This window comes from Felis catus, chromosome C2 (genome assembly GCF_018350175.1).
Source record: "Felis catus isolate Fca126 chromosome C2, F.catus_Fca126_mat1.0, whole genome shotgun sequence".
Classification (NCBI taxonomy): domain Eukaryota; kingdom Metazoa; phylum Chordata; class Mammalia; order Carnivora; family Felidae; genus Felis; species Felis catus.
This window is the reverse complement of record NC_058376.1, coordinates 17,286,585-17,312,083: the sequence shown is the minus strand read 5'-3', so window position 1 is coordinate 17,312,083 and position 25,499 is coordinate 17,286,585.

Sequence of the window (25,499 nt, the reverse complement as noted above, 5' to 3'; positions counted from 1 at the left end):
GTTAACCAAAGCAGATGACACATAAGTCTAGAGTTGAAATACTCCTCCAGAAAAGAAGCTAAAATTGGAAAAAAACAAAAAACAAAAAACAAAAAACAACTAGATTTAGAGGATCTAGTTCTAAGACACTGAGAACACATCAAGCACATAATAGAACAGAGATAGAAGAAGAAAAGCAACAAGTTATCATACTCAGTGAACTTTACATACAGCTGAATATAGAACCATCTTTAATGTTTTGCCTTCCTTTACGGAAAGACAGATTGCACTCCTGGCAATGCCAGTTATCCCTAAAAGAAGAAATAAACTACAGTTAGTTCTTTGCCCTCACATTAAACAGTAAGAACGCATGGATTTAAACCTACAGATAATGGAAATTTTCCTTTGTTTTAGCAAGAGTATAAAACTTTGAGGAAACCAAGCTAACAATTGGAGACTGCTGATGTCCCAACCCTCTGAAACCTCTCGGTGATGGTTATCTTGGTTTTATTTTTTCCACTCCATTTTAAGGGTTTCCTCATACTTTAAAATTTTGATATCACTTTAAAATGCCAGGGGCAGGGATGGGAGATAGCAGAGGTGGAAGAAAGAGATGCTGATCAAAGGCAAAAAAAAAAAAAAAAAAGCAGAAATTTCAGTGATAAGATGAGTAAGTTCTGGAGATCAAATGTACAGTATGATGACCAAGATTATTTTTTATACCAGAAAATTGCTTATAGATTAGATCTTATGTGTTTTCACTACAAAAGGTGATAATTATGTGAAGTGATGGATTATTTAACTAACCTTATTGTGGTAATAATTTTGCAGTATTACCTATATCAAATCATCATGCTGTACATCTTAAATTACATGATGTTATAAGTCAATTATATCGCAATAGATGTGGGGGAGGGGAAGAATGTACTATCAACTCTTACCTCAATTTCCAGCTTGCTGACTTGCCCTACAGATTTTGGACTTGGGACTTGACAAATCCCATAATCACATGAGCCAACATCTTTAAAGTAAATAATCTCTCTCTCTCTCTCTATCTCCACTGCGGTCATTATTTTAATATTAGGTTATTTTGGCTTTTGAGGACTGATCTAATAATTTTTCCCATTCAGATTTAAGGATGAGGTGGTGTAAAAGCTAACCTGGGTTCTTACTTAGTGGCAGAAACTTGTGAACTGTCAAATTTCATTTTTTGGGCATGGAAGTGCATGACATTGGGGGCACGACAAATGCCATATGATGGCTGGCTTTGTTCTAGGGCTGTGACACCTGCAGAAGTTGTCCTTATGCGTTCTAGTGAATTCATCCACTTTCTTTGGAGAAAAGACCTCCATTTTTTTTTTCTGTTAATAGTATCACTATATTCCAAGCACTTCATTGTGGAATCCTAGGATCTTTTGTGAACCTTCCTGTTCTTTCATTTTCCACACATAGTTCTTGTTTACGTTCCTTAAAATCTCTCTCACCACTGTTGGTGAATTTAACATCCCAATGTTTCTCCCTTATCTTAAGCCTGCATTACTTGATGTATGAGCATCCTTAATGGATCCAACATCTTTTATGTTCTCTCCAATTCTTTTTCCAACCTATATCCCACTACCAAATTCACCTTAAAACACTGCTTTCCTAAATCACTGCCTTGTTCCAAAACTTTCACTAGCTTTTCATTAACCAGGGCTTACATTGTGCCCTCACCAGGACTTTCTAACCCTTTCTTGATCTGACCTCCAATAATCCATGAACCTTAACATCCCCGAGTAAAGTTGGTGCCCTACAACAAACTGATCTACTCGCTGGTGCCCACACATATTTTCATGTTCATGTCCTTCTGGCCATCTGGTCATTCAGGTTAACTGACCAAAATGTACCTGTTTCTCTTTTCTGTCACACAAAATCTAAAAATCCTTCAGAACCTCTTCTGTAAAAACACATCCAGACACTGCAGCCTACAGTGATCTCTCTCCTCTGAAAACTCAAAGTGTAGACTGAATCCCTGCTCCACCATGATGTCCCCCAGTGGTTTCCTCACGCTGACTTATAATGTCATCAAGATCCTGCCTTGCATTTGTTTTTATAAACTAGATGCAAATACCTGAGTACTTGATTCCTTCAGTATAATTCATAAAGCCTTAAAAAGAAAAAAGAAAAATGTTACAATATGGTATGGCATTATTCAGTGTATTTGATTTGAAGATGAAGGCTTACAGAAGCCCTACTTATGTTTAACTGAATGGATCGTAGTTCTATTATAGATGTGGCAACAGTATACTTGCTGCCCTGGCCATAAAGATGTGGCTAAAAAGACACAATCTAGGGGCGCCTGGGTGGCTCAGTAGGTGTAAGCACCTGACTTTGGCTCAGGTCGTGATCTCACTCTTTGGGAGTTTGAGCCCTGAATCGGGCTCTGTTCTGACAACTCAGAGTCCACTTCAGATCTCCTTTCTTCCCCTCTCTTTGCCATCACCTGGCTCAAACTCTCTCTCTGTCCCTGTCTCTCTCTCTCTCTCTCTCAAACAAATATTTAAAAAAGAAACAAAATAAAAAGACGCAATCCATCTTGTTGGCAAGAGGACAGGCTATGAGTGAGGATACAACAGAAAAAAATAAACCCCCCAGTTCCCACCTTTTTAGTTGGCAGAGCATTTGTCTGGTTACATACATTTTAAATACCAGCTACTCACTTTCCCAGTCTCTTGGTGTCTCTCTCTCTCTCTCTCTCTCTCTCTCTCTCTCTCTCTCTCTCCCGGTTCTTTAGATAAGTCACAGGCTATGAATCAAATGGCAACTTCATTCTACTAATTTTTTCAGATTCAAATTTGTGGAATTATTGTTATCTTTTCCTCTCATGTCTCATATCGAATCCGCTAGTGCATTCTGTTGACCGTCTTGTCACAAGAGGCCCAGAATCTGACTAGAGCATCCCATTTCCATCCTATCAACCTATTATCTGCAACCACAACACCTGACTGGAGCCATTCCAAACAGGACCCTCACTGACTTATCCACTGCTACACATGACCACGAAGCTCACATCCCCAGCCCCCAGGCTAACTCTCCACAGAGAAGCCTGAGTGAATCTTCGAAAATGTTGGCCAAGGCACATCGGCCTTGTTTCCCAAACCCAACATTGACTTCACATCTCACTCAGAATAAAATTTAGATCATTTTACTGCAGGCTGAGAGCTACCTATGACCTCTATGTGCTGTCGCTCTGACACTTTTTCCATTCTCTTCCCCTTCACAACTCTCCTCCCTCTCGGTGCGTCCTCGCAAGGTTCCAGAGTGTTTGCACTTGCTATTTGTTCTACCAAGAACAGTTTTCTTTCAAATATCTCTACATTTCACCCCCTTACTTTATTCATAACCAAACCCAAATGTCATTTTATCAAAGACACCTCCTTCGGCCACCTTATCGATGTTTCTCCATTTCTCTTTTACACGCTTTTCCTTTTAGTAACTTATCACAACCTGACATATATGTGTATTTTGTCATTGTTTAGTGTCTGTCTTTTCTAACTAGAACGCAAACCTCAAAACCAGAGAGTATCTGTTGTTCATGCTGGATCCCCACCACTTATAAAAGTGCTTAATACACAGTAAATCTAAAGAACACGGAAACTAAAGAGTTGGACTAATCGATACTAACCAAGAGAACATCTTGAGCGATCTGAGAAGGAGGGATTCCATGATAAAAAGTAAGAAACATGCAAGAGTCCTTTTCTGTCCCACTATTGGATGCAGGTTTTGAAGACACGATGCTTGGAAACTCTGGAGCCTCCTAGAAGCCACCGCAGAGGCATCCCTGATACCCTAAGAACGGGAGTACAGAAAGCTCCAAATAAACCTGGACGTTTGTTGACATTGTTGTGCAGCTAACCGACCCTAATTTCTTGATTAGTTAGCACATACGTGTCCATACATCTCTCATTTTAGTAGAATGTTACCTGCAGCCCAGTTCATCCTGGGTATGACTGAGGCACACTAGACGCTAGTGTCTCCTAGGACAAGATGAGAAACAGCCTCGATGGAGCCAAAACGAGGAAGAGTGCGCATCCACGTGTGAAGGTCAAGAACGGGAGAGGTTGCTAACATTTGTGAGTGAGGGAAAGGATAGCATGAATAAACGCACAGCTCAGTCTGGTGAAACTAAATCAAACAGCCCCTGAACTCGAAGCTGGCTTTGTCTCTCGGTTTTATTATTGCCTAAATGGCTTAACCCATTTCGGCCGGAGATTCCTAAAAAGTGGAAACAATAGGAGTACCTGCCTTAGAATGTTGCTGGAAGATGGAATGTGGTGAGGACTGTAAGGCACTTGCTGCCCTGCTTCTTCTTGTGATTACTGTAGTTTAGGACCTTCAACGCCAAGTTGGTGGGGGGACGGGCGTTCGCTTAATGTGCTGAGCAAATAGAAGTCATTGTTTTTGTCTTTGACCAAAGAAGCCTCATAAAAATGCAGTGTAGAACCAGAGCAATGAGACTTCTTCCCTCCCTTCTCTTCCAGGGAGGCTAAGTAGCCATAAAATGAACACACATTGTTCAATAACATTACTTGAAGGCATGAGGTGGTCTTTGTTTTGAACACAGACAATTCTCCAAAGGAAGAGGTTTGGGAGGGAGGGATGAGAGGGCTCTTCCTTTGCCAGCCAAAGAAAATAATTCCTCGCCCAGGATCTGATGCCAGAAGAATCAGGAGTATAAAAGATAAGGGAAATGATCGTGGTAGTTAGTTACACTTCATCGTGTTCACAAACTCGGTTTGCATCTCTCAGTGCACCACATCTATAACCACATTTGTGGTAAAACTAAATTATCCGTAAAATTTTGAATATGGAAATAAATATATAATCTGTTTCAAATGTCCCAGAACATTTTATTGCTATTTGTCTTCTGCAATCTGGGATCACTTGGAGCTCATCCGGTGTCTACACTGAGGATAGCTCATGTATCTACTATGCTCTGCTCTTCCTAAAATCATTTTGCCACCTAAATACTTTCAGGTTTCCTCAAAACTGCACTGAGGGATTTTCTGGATCAAACGGTCATAAAGCCGTTGAGTGTGTGACTTTTCTGAACTTGGAAAAGTTAAGGTTAACAGGGAAACATTATTTAGCTGCCCCCTCCCATGTAAAAACATCCAGCTCTAAGAAACTCATCCGCCTTTTGGAAACTGTTTACATAAAAATACAATTTCACAATGCTTTGTTGTCTTGAGTTTGATATAACAGAGTCTTAGGTCATCTAGGAAGTAAGAAGTCAGGAATTTCAACAGATATTGATGCGTATTGTCCTTTAAAAATTTACGGTAATACATGAGTTTAATGATAAAATGAGATTATAGAATCCAAATTTTTCTTTGCCTTCCATATCGTGAAAGTTTGATTCTACTGGACATATATTTATTGCCCTTTTCTATAGTCTGAAGAATTTCAGAACTTGATCAACATCATTATGTTTTTGTTGTTGTTGCTGTTCTAATTAAATATGGACAGTTCTCCTGGGGAAGGGTAACTTCTGAATAATTCAAGGGAAATACTAATATATTTTATAAATGCAGAAAACAATCACAGAGACTTTTTATTATACCTAGTACGTTCTTGCCATTCCTTCCAGTTTGCAAAATAGCTAAGGGATGGGGCCAGTATTCTGTGGCTACTTGTATGTTGTTAGCAGATCACCATTTAATCACTAACTTTAGGGAGCTAACTAAGACTAAATTAGTGTTAAATTCCATATGGTGTCTATATTCCTTTGGAATGATATAAGCCTATTCACGGAGGAAGTTAACAGTCATAACAAAGCAGGCCAAGATTACTTATGATAAAAATTTGGAGTGCTTTTGTGGGATCTTTTTTACTAAATGAAGAGAAAAGGAAAAAAATAATTCACTTAACAAAGATTATGGAAAATGTCTACACTGAAAAAAAATTAATTCTAAGTAATAATTACAGAAATTCCTCTTTGCTTATTATAACTCGGCCTTCTGGTTTCATTTCTTTGCCTCAATCAATCTCAGCTTCTGCTCAGGTGCATTTAGAGCAGAGATCCTCAGAGAGAAGGTGCACATCCTTTACAGAGCCTACAAGATCCCTTAAAGAAATATTCCCCCTGCCCCCATTGTGTCCAGAATCATCCAACTTCTTATTTCTGAAATTCTCATGCATCTCAGTATTAAGAATTATTGGCTTATGGGACTCCTGGGTGGCTCAGTTGTTTGAGCATCCGACTTCAGCTCAGGTCATGATCTCACAGTTCATGAGTTTGAGCCCCGCGTCAGGCTTTGCCCTGACAGTGCAGAGCCTGCTTTGGATTCTGTGTCTCTCTCTCTCTGTGCCCCTCCCCACTAGTTCTCTTTCTCTCTGTCCCTCTCTCTGTCTGTCTCTCTCTCTCTCTCTAAAAAATAAATAAACATTAAAGAATTAAAAAAGAAGAATTATTGGCTTAGTACCTCTCTAGCACCGATGGAAGGCCTGTTTGTTTTGTCCCTCAAACTTTTCAAGGTATAAACGTATTGAGAACCAGTTTTTAAGGTCATTACCTACCATCCTATCTTATCATTTTTCTGCCAGATTGTTTTGGACAAAATATTTTTTTTGGACACAATATTACAACTCATGCCCTGATTTCCTTTCATCTATAATTGACAGCCTTTCTTTGATGTATAGCCCAGCTCAGTTCTAACAGCAAATTCATACGATTTTTAAGAAATTCAAAGATTTCCCTTCACCTTCAATCTTTCTGAGTTCAATACCCCTTAAAATTTTCTCCTTTTTAAATGTATTTTCTGTCCCTTTCCTCTAGAGCTTTTTGTACTGTCACTTAAAGCCGTTGGGCAGTTATTAGTTCAGTAGAATAGAGTGTAACCAATATAACAGCAAAGAGAATCGAAACAATCAGAAAACACGGCACACAGCAAAAGAATTACTGCTTTGTGAAGTGCGTGCATATGTGTGTGTGTGTGTGTGTGTGTGTAGTGTTCGTTGTGGAATGTTTCTATCTGTACCTGGTCAAGGTATGTAACATGGATTTCTTACAATGGATTTTGTTCTAAAATACAAGAAAGCACCCACTCTAGGAAAAATCTGAAAATCTGAAAAAAATGAAAACTGACATGGAAGGGAGAGGACATCAACGTTCTCACCACAGTGTTTCTCTAATATCTACCTGATCTGTTTGTGTGGTTTTGATACTGTGCTAAGTTTTTTCACTTCAAGGATGTGTAATTTCTTATTATTTATTATTTTGTTATCCAGTATCTCCTTCCAGTGAAACCTAGACTACTGTAGATACGCTTTCAATCATGCTGGAATTCATCATTTTCCGTCTTCTAGGACTACAAAATATGTGTGCTCTGTGTGTGTTGTAAGCAGAGAAAGGGCATGTAGTACACTGTTTGGGAACACACAAACCACACCAGTCAACCTAGCTTCAGAATCTGTCCTTTCCACTTAGAAGGTGTATGAACCATGGACAGTTACTTAACTTCTCTGTAGCCTTACTTTTCTCATCTGTAAAATGGGGTCAGTAACAGTAACATTGTGACAATAACATTAAATGAGTTAATAGATGTGGAACATTTAACACAGGGCCTAGTACACAATAATCATTTAGCGGATTTTAACTATTACCAGAATTTATTGTAGTGACATTTTTTTTCTTTGAGAGAGCCATCTAAGCTACTTTTGTAGTAATAAAGGATGGAGTTGTGATGACCTACTTAGTTTGCCCATGTTAAACATATGCCAAGAAAACATCTGGAGATGAGCTTGAATCTCAATAAAAGAAATTGTGGAAGATAGAAGACAGTAGAAATCCAGTATTATGTGCAAACATAAAATCATCCAACAAGATGATTCAGATGATCCAATAAGAAACATTCAGTGTAAGCATTAAAAATAGAAACAAAACAAAGCAAACAGATACATACACACACATGCCCACAAAACCAATATTAATACAGCCTCAGAATAAGAAGAAATAAAGAAGGAAGGAAGGGGGACGCCTGGGTGGCGCAGTCGGTTAAGAGTCCGACTTCAGCCAGGTCACGATCTCGCGGTCCGTGAGTTCGAGCCCCGCGTCAGGCTCTGGGCTGATGGCTCAGAGCCTGGAGCCTGTTTCCGATTCTGTGTCTCCCTCTCTCTCTGCCCCTCCCCCGTTCATGCTCTGTCTCTCTCTGTCCCAAAAATAAATAAACGTTGAAAAAAATTTTAAAAAAAAAGAAGGAAGGAAGGAAGGAAAGAGAGAGAGAGAAGGAAGAGAAAGAAGGAAAAGAGAAAGAAGGAAAGAGTGAGAGAAAGAATAAGAGAGGGAAATAAAGGAAGAAAGAAAGAAAGAAAGAAAGAAGAAGGAAGGAAGGAAGGAAGGAAGGAAGGAAGGAAGGAAGGAGGAAAGAAAGGGGCACACTTGAGAATATGTAAGATTAACATAGTGCTATGTCCTTGGATTGGAAGGTTTAATATTGAAAACACTTTCCAAAATAGGTTTAACACAATTATGGCTACATAGTAAATATTCTTTGAATGACAACATTAAATATTAAAGAATAGATTAAAATAACAGTAAATAAAATTATGTGGGCATTGAATCACAGCCATATCACAGGAACAGAGGAAATAGTCCTGAAATCTTATAAACCCTACGTAAGAACTTAGTAAAATAATGGGGACAACACAATTTGAAGCAGGATAGATTCTATTTTCATAAATGATGTCTTAAAATTGATCAGCTATGAAGGGGAAAATTTTAAAGCTTTCCTCTGCAGCAAACTGTAGGAAGAATTTTAAAAATCAAAGCAAAATAGCAATAATTGTTTGAATTAAAAGAAAATACTGATAAGTGTGATTTGGCTTTTAGATAGACGGTTTTATTCAGACATATAAAGCCTCCGGGCACCTGGGTGGCTCAGTCAGTTAAGCATCCAATTCTCGGTTTCAGCTTAGGTAATGGTCTCGTGGTTCCGGGGTTTGAGCCCTTGTAGGGCTCTGCCCTGAGAGCACAGAGCCTGCTTGGGATTCTCTGCCTCTTTCTCTGCTCTCCCCTGCTTGATCTCTCTCTCCTCTCTCTCTCAAAATAAATACGTAAACCTTAAAAACATAGAAAGGAAATAGAAAGCATGAAAAAGTTAAATCAATCAAAAGGGAAAGACTGGAAGATTTGGCAACATGAAAACATCCAACTAAAAAATATTGAAAACACAAAGAGATACCACCACACCCTCATGGAAGAGTGAAAGATGCAGAGCAACTAGTATCTTACCCACCGTCAAGGACATACAGTTGATGCAGCCATTTAGGAAAACATTCTGACATTATCTGCTAGGTTGAAGATACAAAATCCTCCAAACACAGCAATTCCACCGATGAGCCCCATCAGAGACGTGGGCAAGACGTGCACTGAGTCATTGACGTGATTTTTCATTTTTCATTGCGATGTTTTTCATGGTAGTAGCTTACAACCACATACGTGAGCCTCACGAACATGACGAAATCAGCCAACGCAGAGGAGTACATGCTTTATGGCGCTATCTAAGTCCCATACCAGCTAATAAAAAACACAGGGCTGGAAGTCAGCATAGGGGGTAAGGAGAGAGGAATCGTGCTTGGCAGGGGACACAAGAAACTTCTACGGTGCGGGCAAAGGTCTAATACGCGAACTGGGCAGTGCAAGGCATTCATTTTCTGATTATTCATTGAGCTGCACCTTTGGTTGTATTCACTTTTAAAAAAAAATTATCTATTTTTAGAGAGAGAGAAAGAGAGAGAGAGAGAGAGAGAGCATGAGTGGCAGAGAGAGAGAGAGGGAGAGAGAGAACCCCAAGCAGGCTCCACGCTGTCAGCGCAGAGCCCGACCTAAGGCTCAATCCCAAAAATGGTGAGACCACAACCAGAGCCAAAAGCAAAGGGTCCGACGCTTAACCGAGTGAGCCCCCCGGGCGCCCCTGCGTTTGCTTTTGTGGACAGAAATGTGGTGGCCATGAACGTGTGCTGCTCAGATCTCTAAGCAAAAACTACATTGCGAGGAGTGTAGTTAGTTGATGGCCTTTGGATTTCCATCTTGCAGCACCCGCAGGGTCCACAGCATGCTGCCTGAGCTGCCCCAGCCAACGACTGAGTGCAGTGAGAACCTGGCCATTTCTGCCCCACTGAAGATTCCTCGAATGTGCAATATGACTGTGGGGCTTCTCAGCAGCCTTTCCAAGACTTTCTCAGAGCTGCACCGCGATCTGAAGCTCTCACAACCCGGTCCTCTGTTTTCTCTTTCTTCCTTCTGTCAAACGTCTCGGGCCTGCATCGCGATCTGAGTTCTAGCTGTTTATTCTTGCTCCCTGTCCCTTGGACCCTTCAGAGATGCCTGTCTGATAAAACCCTCACATTTTGAACTCTACCTTGGATGGGGCACCTGGGTGGCTCAGTCGGCTGAGTGTGCGACTCGGCTCAGGTCATGATCTCACATGAGTTCGAGCCCCGCGTCAGGCTCTGTGCTCACAGCTCAGAGCCTGGAGCCTGTTTCGGATTCTGTGTCTCCCTCTCTCTCTGCCCCTCCCCCACTTGCATTCTGTCTGTCCGCCTCTCTCTCTCTCTCTCTCTCTCGAAAATAAATGAAAATACTTAAATTAATTCTACCTTGGAATCTGCTTCCTGGAACACCTGCACTAATACTACTGGAAGCAACAGTGATGAGGCAGACACTTTTTAGGTAGTAAATCATTTTTATTTTCTGCAACAGGATCCCTTATCTTCCAGCCGGATAGGAAAAAATCCATCTTCTGTGAGATGTGGGGGCCAGGGAAGTCCCTGAAAGAAGGTTGCCCAATTCCACAAAATTTGCGAAAATGTCAGCTTGGGAAAATGTCTCCAGGGGCATTGAACCTCCTTGCTGATGCAATGACTCAGGCATCCCAAAGGTATCAAGGGAGCGAGCCACACTGGCACCTGGCAGGAGAATAAAGAAATATGGAGGATAATTAAACATTTAAAGATGAAGGGTGACATTCAGAGGGCATCTTGGGTAGTGTGCAAAGAGGACCATCTCCTGCAATGGGAGAAAACACAGCTGAGGGTCAAGCACCCATGAACAGAGTTGTAGAATTCCATGTAATACTGATGGCCTAGGCAAGGCAGATCTCTCATGCTAAGGCTAGAGCCCAGCTTAGAAAACTCTGAGACCCTGAACTATAGATGAGGGAGATACTCCTATGGATTGTGGTTGCAAGGACCTCTCTGAACCCTCGGATCCTGCAGAGGCCATCTGCAGTTACAACCCTTAATTTCACATCTTCAACCTCACATCTAGTCTTCGGCCCTTGACTCAAGACTCCAAATTCAGTGCTAATACACAATTAGCCAGAATATTTGTGTTACTTAGATCAAAACACGGAGAGAGAAAAATCCATTTGGCCAGTGGCAAGGGGTAGGGGACTCTGGTTGGAAGCAGGCAGGCAAATCAGACGTCTATTGTATGATTTACAAGAACGGTGAGGATGTGGTATAGACAGATTGATGCACACTGAGGAGTGATTTAAGCCTTAGGTTATAGAAAGCCCAATCAGAACACAAGCACCAGCCTGGGGAGAAGACAGCTCGGAAAGACTGCACCACTTGAATTTGGTCTTTAAAACATCATACAATTACGATTGTCAACAAACAGAAAGATAAAAAAAAAAATTAACTCTCAAAGGAATTAATAAGGAAAGGTGAAAATTCAATATATGTTTAAGGAAACACTGAGTCATCTATCATGGCAAGTATTACATAAGAGTTGAGAAAGCTGAAAATGCAGTCTGAGAGTACATTGGCCTCTGAGAAGCCAAGTCACCAAGCATAAGAGGACTTCGTCACTCGAAGGTTTTCTGCAATCATGCATATAATGTCAAATATGACCAAGAAAAGCACAAGCTTTCTTTATTTTTTCTTCCCAGTCAGTATTCAGTGCAAAAGTATAATATTTATCATATCCCGTTGGAGAAATATATACCTTCTTAAAGATAGAATTGGGAACAAATTTAAAACGCTGCTGTGTGAATTAGATGCAAAGGTGTGTTCCTTGTTAGCCAAAGGTAAGAACGTATGGTTTAGTTTAAAAAGCATGATGACATTGAGACAGCAGTCTATTTCTGGTATTTTGGCCTTGCTGCATGTGTTTTGAGTATCTTTACTTGCTGAATTATGATACGTGATGTACATCTCTGATCAGATGAAAACAAATCACTGGGTGTCCTTTTTTGTTTCTCTGTTTTTAATCAGCTGTCTTTAGCTTCAGTGCTCCTTTTAGTGAAATCTCTGCACCATTCTCCTGAAGCTGTATTTACATGGCTAGTTGTTATAAAGTTGTGATAAGATACAAAGAACATGATTATATGGCCTTGTGAACTGTCACCGTATTATTCTAGCCTTGTCAAGGAGAGGAATGTGGAGTTTTCTCTTTTTTCTTTTTTTCTTTCTTTCTTTCTTTTATTTTTTTTTAATAAAACAAAACACAACCAGATGTTTTGTTTCATTGAGGATCCTCCTATCTAGCCATGCTGGGAAGCCAGTTTTCTGAAGGCAAATGCACAAATACTCTGGAACATATTACAAGAATGGAAAGTGAATTTATCTTTATTTTTAGGGCATCAAGTAAACAATTTTTTTAAAAAAGGAAAGCCCATAAAAGTCTGGATACATTTATATTTATGCTTGATATATAGTGTATTTCAAACTGGCTCAGTTAAATATTGGAAGAACAAGTAATCCCACAACTATATAAAATCTTCCAGACTATAGAAATATAGGATCAGTCCCAAAATTGTCTTATAAGGTTGATACAGCCTTCATACTCAAACCAGAAAAGTACTATATGTAATAAAGGAAGATTACAGGTCAGTCAATCTTACTTTTGAAAGAAAAATTTTAAATTCTGCACAAAAAAAGACAATATTGACATACAAATCCATCATAACCAATCTGTTTTTAAACTAGAAATGCAAGGATGGTTTCGTAGACAAGTTCTATGCCCACTTAATATCCATTCCTCTCTTCTAGCTTGCCAGTAACATTTTATTTCCTTAGTAATTTCTCTTTTAAACTTCCCTTTCATATCTTCCCTTGCAAGGATGCCATTTGACATAGTTATTTATGGCCAACAAGATATCACCCAAACTGCTGGACCATTTGAGCGGCCATCTTTTTCTTTTCCAATGAAAGGGGACAGAGTGTTCAAAAACAACTGTTTCCATCTCTGAATTTCCTGAATGATGACATGATGTCTGACATTCCTTCAATTACCTTGGGACACGATTCAGTAAGAACATGAGGATGAAATCCAGTAAGTTAGAATGGCAGAAAAGCACAGGAAAAATATGAAGAAAGCCTTGATCCCTGATTGCACGTTTAAGGAATAAATCAGCCCTTATCTACTAGCCGACTCTTAATGTATTCTTATATAAGAGAAAAAAAAATGTTTAAGTTGCTTTTGCTTTTGTTTTTCTTTTGGTTTGCAAATGATAGCTCTCCAAATGGTAAGTTTTAAAAAATCAAAGTAGGAATCAAAAGAAACTTAAAATCTGACAAAGACCATCAGCTTGAAACTCGAAGCAAATATCATAATTAGTAGCAGAATATTTGAGGTGTTAGCTTGAAACTCATAATATGGATTTGAACACAACGTAATGCATACAACGAGACTAGACTATGCCAAAATTGTAACATTGACTTGTAAATGTAGATGAGTGCTGAATGGGGTATTTAGTACTTTTTTCAAAGTTTTGGCCGAAGTCCCAAAGCAACAAGAATATTAGGGAACCACACCAGTATTCTAAAGAGATATAAAGCCAGACACTAACATGCAGAACTTGTTTAAATATACCTCTCTTAAAGACCACTAAAAAACAACCTGCTGTCTTCCTTCATTCCATAGAAGAGACGGTCTAGATTATGTATGGATGTAACTATTTGTTCTTAATTCTCCCTGTGCTCAAGGTGGAAGATTTTCTGGAGCTCCCTGCAAGGATAGAAGCTTCCCACATTCCCAGTGTTTGTCATGGCAGATGGCACCACCCTGCTGCACAACTACAGGGGTCATACCCTCAACTTGTTCAGAGTACATCCAATCCCATATATTATAAAACAAATGCACTCTGGAATGAATGCATGTCAAGCAGGTCAAGGAGATGCCATGATGTACAACTGGCATCACTTAATGGGATCTCACCAAGGAGAACTAGCTGCCCAAGGGAAAAGTAGCTCTGGCAGGAGATTTCCTGAAGGCAGGAGTTAAAGGTGGGTTAGATGAGATGACCAAAGTGTTAATATTAGGGACCTACAGCAGTATCTCCTCCCAAGAGAAATTTTGAAGGATCCATTAACAAGCCCTCGGAAGAGAGAACATGTATGGATGCTTGCCACACTTGGACACATTACCATTGAAAGTCTGAAAATAATCCAACCTAGATGCAAAGAATTTTTCCCTCTTCCTCTGAACACTCTATCTATCCCTCAATTCAGGAGGATCCAGGAGATCTATAGAGAAGTAGACAACACAACAAACATACACACAAAACCCAAGGTTTTAACCCTTTCTCCACAATGAGTTCACTAGCCATGAATTGGACCTCAACGAAAGGGGGAAAAGGAAGCTTGAATTAGACATAAATTTGAAGTTTTTGTTAGAATTGAAATTTAAACCCCTGAAGAAGTATGACAATTATCAAAAACAAGCTTGTGATTGTAAATGAACATGACCCCAAAGCCAGGAGACTCTTGAGTCCTCATTACGCAAAAACCGAGAAAAGAGATTGGACATAACACATAGGAGTTAATGAAGGGAGGAAAAATAAAGCATATTTTGTTTGCATTCCATTGAGTTCAGAAATGCTAAAATCTGGAAAAATTCTAAGAAACTCCAAATATTTTTGGAGATTTGAAACATTTTAGCATGTTAATCTGTTTGGTGTGAATAAATAATGTTAGACTCAATTTATAAACAATGAAGCCAGAATCTAATTTTCCTACAGTCATCATCACAATAAGAGATAAAACAATACATATTTGTGTGATTCCCCGTTTATTTTTATGTCTTCTAAATATTTTTGACAAGCCATCCATTCTGTCTGGTTTCTTATCTCACGTCTTCTATTTGCATTAAAGTATTAAATCTACTTTGGGTTAAGACTTGGTGAATTAAGCCATCCACGCTCACTCTGAAATTTATCCATATCAGGAGTAAATGTGGGAGACATTTTATACTAGTAGTAAGCATATGTCAGGGAATTGGTATTCTTTTTCATATCTCATCTTTTTAGCCCTGTGAGATTAGAGGTTTGAAGTCTTTCAGAACTGTGTTCAATGAATAGAGATACACAAATGGAATTTCCTTTCTCCTACACGTGCTTGGCTATTCCAGAGGGAGGAAAAAGAACAAAACAATCTTATTTTATAACAATTTTAGGACAATTATGATTAAATAAGCAAGCTAAGTAGAACCTCGTGATACTTATCAATGACACTGAAATTATGAATTTGGAAGCCATGTCTGCAGTTTCCAGAGTAAAGAACAAACGAAGAGAGGAAGAAGGCAAGCATGGGGGAAAAGAAGTAAATGGAGGAGAAAGAGATCACAGACTGGCATTCCGATCATCCTAGCTGAATGTTTATGAATGACATAACTGAGTTTATGCTACAAAATCATATTTTCTTCTGGTTTCTGAGTGTCATATATTCAACTAAAAAGGTTTGCAAGCATACTACTCTATTTTCATCAAGAGTCCATCCACTTTCATAACAGATCTTTCATTTCTTTGCTCTATTTCTAGAATGTACCCGTGTAGTTAAGTGTTAAAACCAGAACCGGGGCAATAAATTATTTTCACTCTTGGGGTTTGTTTTGGATATTTCTCTGAGTTTTGGTCCCACTTAGATCCTCCCACCTCAGTTATCAGTTCTTTGTGAGAGGAACCTGTGGTACTGGCTGAAAGCTACAAAGACCTCCCTAGCTGGAAGAAATGAGTATTAACTGAGGGGCAAGAACAAGCTTAAGTTTAGATTAGGACGGCATAACAACAGAGTCTCACTCATTTACAGTGGCTGTTCAAATTTATGAGCTGAAATGTTTATATGTTGTTGATATTAGCTTTGCCATGGTTGGTTTTTATCCTAGGATATTTGCAGACTTTCCACATTCAAATACATGTAGATAAACAATCCCTGTCAGGACATCTGGCATCATCCTTTAAATATTTCTTCACTGTCTTTGACTGCCAATGTATGTATCTTTCTAACTTGTTCAATTCAGAACAAGCCTATCATGGTCTTTAATCTCCCTGTGCTACTCCCCCACCATGATAAACAATGTGATACACAATACAAACTCTTCTAAGAAGATTGTTCTCTGTAAAATAGGCAAATCGCCAATGAGGGGCAATCCATATTCTATTTTTATTAACATTTGGTATTGATTTTTGAGGAAAAATTCATATATTCCTTGGTAATTAAGTGTATCTTGTTACTCTTGTAAATCTTGAGTTTTTGAAAGTCCTTGCTAACCAACAAATGAATAATATTTCACTTAATACAAATTTTGTCTCGCTAAGAAACAAAAGTGGGGATGATGACATTTTCAATGGTCCGAAAGGACACATTGTCCGTTAGAACGAACAATACATCTTCTGTCTCTTTGAATAACTTTATTTCCAATCCCTCTGTAACCCTTCATATTTGGGAGTTGTTCACTAGAGCTGTGGATAATGACATCATTCATCTCCTGTCTGATTCAGATTTAATAATGAGTGTGACTTACATTTATTAAAGAGCATTCTACTTCCGTCACCAACTGCCGCTGCTGTTTCCATATTGTCCTATTAAGAAAAAAAAAAAAAAAGACTCCAAAATGCTTTTGAACATCTTCTTACAGTGGCCAAATGACTTCTCACTTGGCTGTATCTACCACTTAAAAAAACAAACTACACATTCAAATCTGTCATCTAACGTTTTATCTGAAAATGTGTATTCCATATATAGGAGCAGGTTGCTGGTGGATCTAAAATGCCGTCTTACTTCAAAATGGAAGGCATGTGACTCATCTGTAATTAATCATTTTCAAAAGTCAAGAATAGAGATGAACCAGACTAGCCTCAAGTTCACTATATTAGGTCAGGAGATTAAGTTTAAAAAAAAAAAGGTTTTTTGTTTGTGAAAACTAAACAGACGAAACAGAAGCTTGGTTTTCAACCAGATAAAAGATGAAAATACTCAAGATATGGACTTCATTGATTTAAAAATGAAATCTGAATGTTGGATTTTCACCTGTCCGTATGTATAAAGGTAACTGACTTTTAAAAATCAAGTAAATTTGTTTTTTTCAATTATTTATGATCATTTTACCTATAAAATATAAGCTATGCACTCTTGTGTACGAAGCACTACATTAAAAGATTATTCTTTTCAAAACTGAAAGATTCACTTATTGTATTTCATTAATGTAGGATGATTATTCTCATAGGTTTTGCTATTGGTTTCTCAGTTCAAAGGAATATCTTCTCAATCAGAACTTTTCGTGGTTGAATAGTGCATTATTCAACAGTAGAGTTTAGGACCTAATAAATTTATAGCTTACTTTAGAATGGTGAAGTTGTGACATACTATAGGGGCTGACATTCAGTAGATAGTTTTAATAATATTATTAAACAAAGAAGTATTTGTTTTTCTAGCCTAATGTGTTTGTGATATTCATATTAAAAAGTCTCCTTGGCCCCTAAGGAGAAAGTCACATATTTGTCAGCTGCCTTACTCAGGGCATAAAGTAAAACACAGAACTCCTGCCATTTCCCTAATCTAAAGAAAATCTGGTCATAAGCCAAATGATACTGAAGAGCCTGCTATATTTGGGTCTTAGAGTGTTTGCCAAATGCATGACTTACTTTTACTGTGTATGTTGTTCAGCCAAATGTCAACAATTATCATTTCATTATACTGAAAAGTCTGGCTTTAAGCCTCCTCCTACTATAGAACACATACGTGCTATCTAAAAAACTCGTGTAATTATGTGTCGGTGGGCATGGTTACTGTAATAACTAAATATCACCCAATCACCAAACAGACCTTTGCACTCATCACATTTTATCTTTCAGTAATATTAGAGGGCAGTGTGAAAAATGTCCTCCTTGTAATGATGTGGAGATAAAGTAGAAAAATGTGCAGAGCTCATAATACGCCTGTTATCCTTTTTCCCAAGCTTGGAGTTAAAACAGTGTTCAAGTACTATGGATAAGGTTTTAGAAGTACACCACCAATCCCCAAGACTTAAATGAAGGACCCAGTGGGAGAACAAAAGCAAACGTGTATCTTTGTCCAAAAGCGAATTCTATCCTTTTAGGAATGGCCGATCTCTGGTCAAGCACCAGCTTGGAAATGAGAACAATATAAAGATAAAGCCTCCAACCTGCCAGCCAGACGAGCTGACTCAACACTTTCGATCATTGGAGTAACATGTGAAATACAACACGACTCACAGCTTAAATTTTGATGCAGAACATCACTATGCTTTGTATGTTCATAAATAATGAGATCGTTTTTTATAAAGTGCTGCTTTCGTATTTTAAAGCCATATTAACTTTATACCAGGCACTTTTCAGCCTAATTCCAGGTTTGAGGCTCCAACTGTTTATAAACCTTTTCTGAATGTCTGCAGACTATTGACAGGATAAGCTTGGGTATATTTGGAATGGGAGACGATGGGGGATTTGGGTAGAAAATATATACTTTTTTTTATTTGAGAGAGAGAGAAAGAGAGCGAGCGAGAGAGAGAATGCATGAGAAGGGGAGAATGGCAGAGAAAGAGAGACTCTTAAGCACACTTCACACTGAGTGTGGAACCCCACACGGGGCTCCATCCCATGACCTGGGATCCCGACCTGAGCTGAAATCAAGAGTTGGAAACTCAATCGACTGAGGCATCCAGGTGCCGCAGGAAATATATATTCTTAAATCAGCGTCCTCAATGGCTCGATCCATCCAAAAGCTAAGAACACTGGTATGTTCCCCCTGTTCTGTTATCTGGCTGCTTTCTGTCATTGTACTCTTCCCTCATTGCCCTGCCTAGTGGAGTTGATTGTGCTCTAGGCACATATTCTGAACAGTTGAAATAAAAAGTTCCATTTTAATTGTTTTTGACTCATGACGTAATTTAATAGTGATCTGGGTAAATCCTAAAACACCATTTTTAACAGGGCAACACCCTAATAAATATACTTCCATGGAGCTGTGTTAAACATGTCTGCAACAGTATGCTACTTGTTTCTAAAGCCGTTTTCTCTTTTACATTACACGGATGGGAGAAAATTGCCATTCTAACAATTATAATGAGTTCAAATGTCTCCAGTCTTCGAACAAAACCAGATGTAATTCATAGGTAAGTTTTTTTCAGACCCCTTACAAATGACTTGTTCCCTCCCCTTTCCCCCCACTCCAACTTCACCCCACAGGTCTGTTGTGCTGTAAGCAACTTAAATGGTGTTGATGTTTTGGGAGTAAAAAGTCCATGGGAGAAAGATGAAAGAAGTATCATTTCTGTAGTTAAGTTGAATATATCACTAACAATATAGTTTTAAAAGTTGTCATTACTCATTTATCACTTTATTATTGTTTTTGCTCCTCCTAACCTAGAGATTGGGGAAAGAAATTAAAAATATATTTTTAAAGGATGCCTTAGAAGCCCAGTTCACGCTTAAGACAGTTGTCAAAATATTCTACTAAGTTTCACATTATTACAGAGGTTTTGATAATACCTACTTTCTGAAAAAAATGAATTAAAATACCAGTAATTGGGAAATAAATTATTTTAGGTTTTTACTTTTCTATAATTTGGGGTTGTTGGAAGAATTACAAAACCAGTACAAAGAAGTCCAGTAAATCCTTTACCTCCTTCCTTTAATGGCGTCTTACACAATCATACAATTGTTAAAGAACATAATTTTTATACATTTATATTAAAATTAAACTGCACATATATTTGAATTTCACCAGTGTTTTTCACTAATTCCCCACTCCTGTTCCTGGCTCCCCTCTAGCACCCCCCATTGTATTTACTTCTCATGTCTCCTGTGCTCTTCTAATCTGTGGCAGTCCCTTAGTCTTTCCTTGTCTTTTGTGACCTTGGCACTTTTGATTAGTACTGGTCAGTTATTTTATAGAATGTCTGTCAATCTGTATCTACCCGATATTGCCTCACAATTGTACGGAGGTTCCAAATGACTGGGAAGTGTGCACGAAGGTAATATGCCTTTCTTTCTGCGTCATACCAGTGGCTACATGATGTTGGTGTCCAACAGGCTCCCATCTTTTCTTGATTGCTTGTCTGTTTCTTTGCTTTGAGCACTTCCTTGACTTCTAACACTGCAAGGTACTCCATGCTTATCCTATAACATCCTTGCCCCAGCCCTGGAATCATCCATGTCTCCAAGAAGTCCTGATTTCCTTTTTATTTTTTAAGTTTTCATATTTAAATTCCAGCTAACATACATTGTAATTTTAGTTTCAGCTGTGCGATTCAGTGACTCACCACTTCCATACAATTCAGTGACTCATCATTTCCATACAGCACCCGGTGCTCATCACAATGAGTTGCCTTCCTTAACCTCCCTCAACTATTTCACCCATCCCTACCCACCTCCCCTCTGGTAACCATCAGTTTGTTCTCTGTAGGTCAGAGTCTGATTTCTTTTATTAGAAAATGATATTTTCTATGATAACTGGATGCTAAGTATACTCATTTCTAGGGGGTGTCACAGCTTTTAGTAGCTCTCTCAGTGGATAGAGACAGGAACTATGTGTGTATACATTAATACCTGCATTGGCATCTGCCTATCTATCATCTATCTATCGACTATCTATCATCTATCAGCTATCTACTATCTCTCTACCATCTATGTGTAAATGTATACACGCATACACACACACACACACACACACACTTCACTGCAGCACACGGGGTTCATTCTAACCTTCTCTTTTATTTTTTATAACTTCTTGAGAAACCTGGCTCTCATTATCAACAGTGTACTTATGCATTTTTTTAACTATAGAATGTAAATAAAATAATTTAGGAGTTTTTACTCCATTACCCACTAGAATACAGTATTTGTGTAGAGTTCATATTGCTTTCTGTTTCTGTGCAACATTCAGTCAATATATTGTGTTCCAGGGGCGTCTAGGTGGCTCAGTCAGTTAAGCATGTGACTCTTTTTTTTTTTTAATTTTTTTTCAACATTTATTTATTTTTGGGACAGAGAGAGACAGAGCATGAATGGGGGAGGGCAGAGAGAGAGGGAGACACAGAATCAGAACCAGACTCCAAGCTCTGAGCCATCAGCCCAGAGCCTGACGCGGGGCTCAAACTCACGGACCGCGAGATCGTGACCTGGCTGAAGTCGGAAGCTTAACCGACTGCGCCACCCAGGCGCCCCAAGCATGTGACTCTTGATATCAGCTCAGGTCATCATTTCATGGTTTGTGGGGTCAAGTCCTTCACTGGGCTCTGCTCTATCAGTGCAGAGCCTGCTTAGGATTCTCTCTCTCTGCCCCTGTCCATTTGTGCTCACACACTCTCTCTCTCTCAAATCAATCAATAAACATTTAAAAAATACAAAATATTGTGCTCCAAATTATCGTGCTGTAAATAACTCCTTTCTTCCCCACCCTCCTTCAGTGCAGTTATGTACTTCGCTTGTAACACAGTTCAATCATTTGTCAAAATTTACATTCCATCTCTTCACCATGGGCTGATGGTTATGGTGTTAACATTTACACTCGGTAGTAATCACTCATTGTAGCGTAGAGTCTGATCTGTTTTGACAAATACATACAGCTGTACGTTCAACAACAGCTCCGTACGGAAGAGTTCTATCACCTCAAAATGTTCTTATGGTCCATTTGTATCATTAGCCCTGCCCCATATTTCTTCAAACTGTGTCACCATTGGTCTATTTTTTTCCCCTATATATTATCTTCTCTAGAGTCTTATGTAATGGGATCATGAAGTGTATAGCTTTTGCATTCTGGCTTTTTTTTTTTTTTTTAAGCAAAATGCATTTAAGATTCATCTGTGTTTTGGCCTTAATCGATAGCATTTGTTTTGTTTTGTTTAATGTATGTATGTTTGTTTGTTTGTTTGTTTGTTTAAAAAAGACAGAAAGCATGCGAGAGAGGGGGAGAAAGAGAATCCCAAGCAGGCTCTGCACTGTTGGCACAGAGCCAACACCTGCTAAAGACTTGAGCTGAAATTTAGAGCTGGACATTTAACTGACTGAGCCACCCAGGTGTCCCCTGAATCAATAGTTTATGTTTATTGTAACTATTATTTCTTTTGCCACCGAGTTTCAAAAAAAAGAATTCAAATTGCAATAGGTTGGACTTGGTATCGCTATAAAAAAAATCCAGTATCCTCTAAATTTTTAGATGTGAGGCACTAATTTTGTTTCAAATGAATGCAAAGAGAAGTTTCTCTGTTTCCATTTCACTTCCTGTTTCAGTTGTTTGCAGATGGAAATTTAAAAATTAGTAGTTAAATTGACATTTAGTAATTGGTCTTTAGGAGTGTGTAGAGTTGAATATGGGGACGATGATTTACTGACATTTCCCTTGGTAACATTAAAACAATGTCAAAGGACTCTACAGAAGTGTGTGTGCAGTTAGAACAAATTTGAGAGTATCACTGATTGTAGACATAAAGAGGGGACGTCTAGGAAAAGTCTTAGATCAGGCACAACAGGCTCTCATGAATAACCGCAGGCTGGATTTAAACCCTTGCTTCCAACGCTTACTACCCATGCAATCGTGTACCTCAGCTTTCTCATTTGTAAGATGGGATGACAATAATATCTACATCATGAAGGTTATTTTGAATATTAAATGAGATACAGATTTCCAAGTGCTTAACACAATACTTGGCATCTGGTAAGTGTGCAATGAATGTTAAACATATGTCCATACCTATTTATTTCCTTAAAGAATTCCCTCCTCTGAAGTATGTGTTTCCCGTCTGAATAACCAGAACTAAGGTGACAAATTTCTGAGTAGAAGATCAGATGTGTACTAAAAGGGAAGAGAGAGGACCTTGTCAGATGTCGTCCCTTGTCACATCATGGCCAAAGAAGACTCTCTGAACAGTGATTCATATAGAATGTTCCTATTTTATCTGAAATTCCAAAGAGTGGGGTCATGAGAGGGGTTCCTAAATACTCCTTGTTTGTGTTCATGTTTATAAATGATTGATTTATTAAATGGTAATGGGTAAGTATACAGAAATAGAAAATATAGAGAAAAGACAAGTCTATTTATAATTTGAACTTTTTAAAAACTTTATTTATTCATTTTTGAAAGAGAGAGAGAACATGAGCAGAGGAGGAGCAGAGAGAGAAAAAGAGAGAGAGAATCCCAAGCAGGCTCCACGCTCTAAGCATGGAGCCTGATGCAGGGCTAGATCTCAGAAACTATGGGATCATGACCTGAGCCGAAATCAAGAGTCAGACACTCAACTAGCTGAACCACCCAGGTGCCCCATTTTGAAATTTTTTTTATTATTGACAATCATATTTGATCTTTTGTGGGATTTAGCAATTCCTTCTCTGCAAGATCTCTTCTTTCTATTTCCTGATTAGAAATAACAAATGCACAAAAGAAAAACCAACAACTGGCTGTTAACCACTTACAAAGCATTTTCACATTCATTATTTTATTTGATATCTTAACACACATCCATACAGACACACACAAACATATTCACGCATACAAACCTTATATGTATATTCACACATACAAACCTTGTGAACTAAGAACGGCTAATATTGTTATTTTCACTTTCCTTTTCTCTAGGCTATTGTGTTACCTTCTTAAAGGTTTTCCTGATTTCATTCTCTCAGCTCTTTCATTCACCTTGTTTTCACTGTTGAATAATTATGATCAGTCACCATTCATCTATCTGCTTACAAAGAATTTAATTATTACTAACTACTCTTCTAAATATTAAGAAAATAAATTTTAAGAAATAAATATTAAGAAAACTAATATTAAGGAATATTAAGAAATTAATATAAATAAAATAAATGAAACATGAGCTCTATGTTTTCCTCTGGGAGGATATGTCCTTATAAATCCATGCCAAAATTAAACGTGATAAGTACAACAATAAATATAGAGGTTATTATAGAAGCCCAAAGAAGGACATGAAAATCAGGCTGTGGCAGTGAGGGAAGACTTCCTGGAAGAAGAAATGCATCATCTGAATTTTGAAGGCCAAGTAGGAAGTAAAAAGGTGGGGGTGCCTGGGTGGCTCACTTGGTTCAGCATCCAACATCAGCTTAGGTCATACTCTCACAACTCATGGGTTCGAGCCCCGCGTCAGGCTATGTGGTGACAGCTGAGTCTGGGGCCTGCTTCCGATTCTGTGTCTCCTTCTCTCTCTGGCCCTCCCCTGCTCATGCACTGTCTTTCTCTCTCAAAAATAAATAAAACATTAAAAACATTTTTAAATGGTGGTAAAAGAAGGCAGCATATTTCATTTGGAAGAAACGGCAGCTGTAAAACACAAAAACATGGATGCCATTAGAGATTTTGGAGACATAAGGTGTTTGGTTAGCTAAAGGGAAGGATAGTCATGGGATGGCAGGAGCTTATGTTGGAAAGATAGTAAGATACCAGATAACAAGATTTATGAGAAGTGTCAAAACTTTAAACTAAAAACTTTGGAGAACTATGTGCAAATATCAAGCCTAGGAGTAACATGACCATAATTTTAGAAACATAATTTTGAAAATAATGTAAAGGGTGGACTAGTCATGGGGTGTGGGAACAGGTAAGGCCAACCAGCCAACTAACGGGTGTTTTCAGTGTTTCAGGATACAAGCAATGAATGTCTTAAGCTAAGGACTTTTATGAGGCTGTAATGACTGAGGAGGGCTAGAGCAGCTAACTCAGGGATATAGATAGGAGTGAGGATTAAAATCGTGAATTTAGGAAAACATGGACATATTTGGTGTGGGCTTGTGGTAAAATGGCTATCTCATGCATCCAAATGCTGATATAAGTAAAAAACTAATGCAAAAAATAAATATAGCACATTTTATTTGGAATATTCTGCATTTAACAAAGACATTTGGTGGCCATTTGAATATACAGGTCAAGGACTGAGCACAGAAGTATGAGATAAAAATAGGAAGTTGACATTCATCAGTAGATACATAGAAGGTGGAGCAAAATGTTTGGATGCACTTACTTAGGAAACTGTCATAGGGAGGACAGGGGACTCTAGGTGAGGATGCATGTAAGGAACAAGGAAAGGAAAGACCAGGCAGGGAACAGAAAATAAAGGCCAGGTGTGTTGGAAGAAAACAAGAGGGAGTGGCAGCAGCAGCAGCCTGGATATCAAGGAGGAAAAGGGTTTCAGGAGGGAGGGAGGGCTGAACGTTGTATAACACCAAGAACTTCAGTCAGTAAGAATTGAGCAATGTTCATTATGTTGACTCTGTGGCATCACTGGT